General features: G+C 31.4%; 1 long non-coding RNA gene across 2 annotated transcripts; it reads right to left on the bottom strand.

Annotated features, from left to right (window-relative positions):
- Window positions 1-1005: 1005 nt before the first annotated feature.
- Window positions 1006-5105, bottom strand: LOC106763167. 2 transcript variants are annotated; one of them, XR_002668134.1, is made up of 3 exons: window positions 2355-5105; window positions 2285-2322; window positions 1006-2066 (listed from the first exon to the last, which is right to left on the bottom strand). It is a non-coding gene; the product is annotated as an uncharacterized LOC106763167 (long non-coding RNA). The 2 variants fall into 2 exon arrangements; XR_002668135.1 differs by lacking the exon at window positions 2285-2322 and having other exon boundaries at window positions 2505-2601; window positions 2693-5104.
- Between the last annotated feature and the right edge of the window lie 342 nt (window positions 5106-5447).

Below are 5447 nucleotides of genomic sequence, written 5' to 3'. Positions count from 1 at the left end.
TAATTTAACACAAATTGAATAAATTTAAATACAAATTTTAATTGAAATTCATTTAATGAATAAATCTAGAAAATATTTTAAACATGTAATAACGAATTTAAAATCTAAACTTTTATGAAAATAAAAATCAAATTTACTAATTCATCTATTAATCATCTTTTAACACCGGGCTTAAATTGACTAATGTTTAGATGATATATTTTTTTTAAATATAAAATTATTAGTTAACTATTATATTAAATACGGATCAATTTAATTAAATATTAATATTTATCTTACTTTATGAAATAAAATAATATTAAGTAAATAATTTGGAGGTTAGCGTCACGATATGAAAGATATGATGACTACAACTAAAGTAGTTATGGTCAAATGATTAATTTTCCATGTGTAATAATAACTTAATGTTCATATTCATACATTCTTGATTATTACAATATTATTTTATTTTAATTTAATTATTTTTATAATTAATAGTAGAGATCACGAGGATAAAATATTGTTATATAGGATTTATTTACCAGATAAATTAAAAGCTACATATAACCTCACAATGCATGAAGGCATGTTAAAGTCATTAATGTCTATTATCTTCTTTTTTTTTCTACAAAATTTTATGCTGTTTTACCCAATACAAATAAGAATTAAAAGAAAAATGTTACAAGGTATGTCTTAAAAACCCAATATCTATTAGTTTTTTTTTCTTTTTTTCGAATGTTTCTCTAGTTATTATTTCTAACAACATATCACACACAGGAGGATATTTATACATTTTAAATTTTATTAATATATAATTATTAATAGATTATCTTATCTATCACGTTAGTTAATTAATTTATAAGCAACTGATGAAATTTTAAAATTACCTTTTTTCATACTTTCCAACTCAAATTTTAAGTTATTTCAATTAAATTTTTAGTTTATAATTCATAATTCACTTTAACTGGTTTAATCATTATTTATAAACACGAGTCATTAATTTATTATCTTTTAATATTTGTCGGATTATTTTTAACGAAAACATTTTTTAAATCAGTCTAAGCAGGGTCATCGAGGCAGTAAAAAGAGAGGAAAAAAATATTAAGAATAATGTACAGATTAAACTTCAGAAAAGAGATTATTTGCACAATTAGAGAATACCTTAGCGACAAAAACACAATTATAAAATGCTACCAAAACTACATTCCCTACCTTCCTCTAATTCCATTTTCCTTTTGTCCAGTTTCACCGACAATAGTCAGATCCAAAAGTATGAAACCACTAACACCACAACAGTTTCGACCAAACAAGGATTTATGCTATGATCTCATACATACCCAGATGTAGAATAAACACATTTTCCTTCGCCTGAAGAGATTTCTCTTTTAAAATCAGTATGGACATCAGGAATATAATCCAAAGTATGAAGCTACTTTACTATATATACCAACTCAGCGTTATTGCTTATTCAAAAGTAAGCGTTCTGGTATCTTCTGAAATAATATGTAGCAGTTTTTCAAAGAAAACAAGCTAATTTGATCTTAAAGGTTAAAGGAACTAGAATAATGCAAATGCATAAAAAGAAACCTACTCTTTTGCATAACTCCTCTACAGAAACATCCATTGCCTTGGAAATTTCATCCATCCTACTGCGGTTGAGATCCAGAAATGATTCAATCAAATCTCGATCCAAAAAGTTTCTGGCTTCAACAGTTTTCTTCTCATTGTTAAACGACCTCCATTCCTTATGGCTGAGCCCTCCAAAACCTTTAATTACCTTCCTCAAATTTGAATGAAGTTTCTCCAAGAAAACATATTGCTCGTGGGGAAGAGAGGTAATTACCCCAATAACACCATTAATGGTACCAAAGATAACTGTTGGAATCTGCCCAGCATCAGAATCCGGCAAGTGCATTCGGACGAAGCCATGCCGAACCGATTAACAAATTCTCTTCACTATTTTTTCGAACAGTGAACAGATTAGAATTATTTTCTGCACCCAGGTAAATGTCATCGTCAAGGATTTCAACAGCCGACATCCAATTTACATTGTAGTCACGAGCTATTTCCTCAATAACACCTTCATGCTAACAATAAAAATCAATTTACCATTACAAAAGAACATGCACAGAGAAATCCGTTATTCATCCAAAACTATAAGCAGCACAATAGTTTAAAATTTGACAAAACCAGATATAAATTTGACTCACAACATATAAATTTAACCAAAAAAAAAGGACACAGGATTGGAAAGGTTAGCATTTGTAACAATGAACTTCCGCTTCAAGACAATTTAGAAGCTTACCTTGTAGATTAACAAGAAAATAGACTTCAACAGATCACCTACTACAATAAAATAGACTTCAACAGATCACCTACTACAATAAAATATCCTCTAGTTTCCACATAAAGAGCTAGGCCGTGTCCATGATTTCCACATTCAAACTGCAATTCATGGGTTCCATGATCATGTAGCACCCACTTGTACAGCTGGATTTTTTTATTAGTAGCAGCAAGTAATTTACCATTAAATGCATTCAAGCAATACACAACACCTTCTGTATCCTTCTCAGCAATTAGCTGTAGTTTTCCATCTTCAACAGTAAAAACAAGAATTCTACCCTACATGTTTTAAAAATGGGGAAAGTAAGCAGGAATTAGAAGCTTTTAATAGAACAATGCGGGGAAAAAAAATACAAATTTATCAACTTACTTCTCTTGGTTCTCAAGATGTTAGGTTAACTCACTCAAAAGATCGAAACATAAAGAAAAAATGAGTTTTCTGTATTATTTACTGTGAAAGAAGTCTATCTATACAAAGAATAGGTTGGGAGCATAACCTCCCTCACTGAGGACATAACCCCTCTCTACCCAAGCTAAAAGCCGGACTGTACAAAGAGTATATTCGATCCCCCTCACAGCATTACAAGAGCTCTATTTATAGCAGTTCTGACCCATTCCTCTCTACAACAGAACCTTCCACACCCATGACCGTTCGGTCCTAAATCCAAACTATCTTATCATCGTGGGTCCTAACACAACCCATATGCAGTTCCAACACAGTAATAAACATTATTATCATCTGAGAATGAGCAGCTAATTATAAACCAACTATTTTCATTTGCGTCAAGAGAATAAGTTGATTTCAAATGAAAAGTCTGGTCATCCAGTAAATGCAGAGTCTTCACCACTCGTTGGGTTGTATTTCACACTACAAATAGCAAAAGTCCTAGATTGCTCCTGGTGGCAGATATACGAAGCTTGCTCTCCAAGCGGATGCGGAATGGAGCGTATATGTAGTTTTTGTATGTCATCAATAGTGCCAATAGTAAGCTCACCTTCTTTCCAATCGCCAAACTGTTGGAAATTATGAACAGTGTGTAATGAGTACCATGACATTTACATTAATGTACAATACAAGATACAAGACCAGCCCAAGCCAGATATGTCAATAATTTTAGGAAGCCAAACTAACTGAAGGACCAAGATACCTGTCTGGAAAAGCAGCAGAATTGAAAGGACACATGTGACTCACTTCCTTCATATTTACATTAGTATAAAGAAATTTCTTGTTACTACTATAGATCACAATCGGCCGATCAGATGCAGCAAATACACGGGTAGTATTCTTGGAGGAGATAATCCGTAGTGTAATGGGCTGTGTCTCAAGAGATACTTTTTCTTATATGTTAAGTCGTCAGTATTTGTGTTCAGCCTGAAGACTAAGAGATATACTGGGCGATGGTGATGGACATCTATCAATCTTCAATACTGGCCACATAACAGATAAGAAAAATACGGGCGACTTAACAGATAAGAAAAAGGTATCTATTTTGATATGATGTCCATCACCAAGAGATACCTGCCAAGCATAGAAGTAGTACCCAAGAAAAATTTATTTTTCCAGCAGCAAGAATGGGATACTCCTGGCCAAGATCAATACTAGTTCTATATCAGTTAATCCAAATTATGATCAAAATTCGGCACAGATTATATTATTGTGTAGAATGTATTCTGTGGTATTTTAGTGTATCAGAATGTAGAATTCTCTATCTTTTGGAAAGGGTCTATCCCAACTTTCGAGAAATTCAAATACGTAATAATCGTGTTGCCACTTCATGATTAACTTTTTATACCTTTAACATTGCACTGTTATTGGACTTCTGTTCTATGTTAATAAAGAAAATATTGGGCAGCATATAACATCTTAATTAAAATATCAAAACAGAAAACGGAAACGAAGTTATTGGTATAAAACAAATTCTGACCTGTTATGATGGTTTATTAGATGATGGGTGGTAACTGACACAAAACAAAATAAAATGAAGCAAAAAAAGCATGGAAGAATACAACAGAAGAGCATCAATTTATGAAGATTATTCTAATCAACTGCAAAGGAATAAAACCTAGCCCGAGAAGCTTCAAGAAAATTAACCCATTCGCATAAAAGTTTAAATTTTTATTTCTTTAAAATTCCAGGTATCAACAATTATTATAGAAAACAGAAAATAAAAGGTATTAATAATTTGTGAATAGTTTTCTTAACATTCACTTTTTCTTTTTCTAAATGCCAGAGAGATATTAAATCAAGAGAAGAAAACCAATATGGAAAGAAAATAAAGTAAAACACAACTTGAACAAGAATCTCATGATTCATTGTTAAAACTCTTGTTTCACTAATAAAACAAGCTGACCTGCTCTTTAATTTCAATCCCATTACAAGGATTGTTCTTTGTAACGTGATAGAAATAATAGAGGAGGTCAGTTCACCTTAGCGGTTCAGTATTTTGCCAGACAGATCTGTGTTGGAGAGAAAAGGAAATTTGTGTTGGAGAGTGAAGGAAATCTGTACTGGAGAGAAAGGAAAAATGGAGATGTGTTTACTCAGAAAAAGAAAAACGTGAAAGGAAAAATGGAGATGTGTTTCCAGCAGAATTAAAAGGACACATGGGATATCCCTCACAATGGCTACATGTAAAATCCAAATTCTCTACTCCATAGATTGAACTTTAAAAAGATGGGCATTTCATGGTATTTCAGAAACAAAAAAAAACTAAGCATAATGACAGAATAAAAAAACTATAAAAGCACAAGAAAAACAATGGTTACATGTTGGTTAAGCCCTTGCTTTGCGTATTTATAAGCAAGGAGAAACCCTAAAATTAGAAGATGGGTGCGGAATGGGCCGGATCCTGATAATTTGGGCCTTTTCTCTCTTCTGTTAACTTTCTCTATTCATATATAATGACAAGGATTTCGGTGTGCAAATCCAATTATTTCAAAAATTCCAAAATTAATCTTAATGAATTCTTTATTTCTCTTTCTTATTAGACTCATTCTATATCTCTATTTGACATCTCTAACGGTTTGATTAACTGATTTCAAAATAGGATTTTGTATTAAAAAAGATTTTGTATATAATATATAATTTAATATATTAAATAGGATTTTGTATTATTGTATATAAT

Source organism: Vigna radiata, chromosome 1 (assembly GCF_000741045.1).
Source record: "Vigna radiata var. radiata cultivar VC1973A chromosome 1, Vradiata_ver6, whole genome shotgun sequence".
Lineage (NCBI taxonomy): Eukaryota > Viridiplantae > Streptophyta > Magnoliopsida > Fabales > Fabaceae > Vigna > Vigna radiata.
This window is presented reverse-complemented; position numbering and strand designations above follow the sequence as displayed.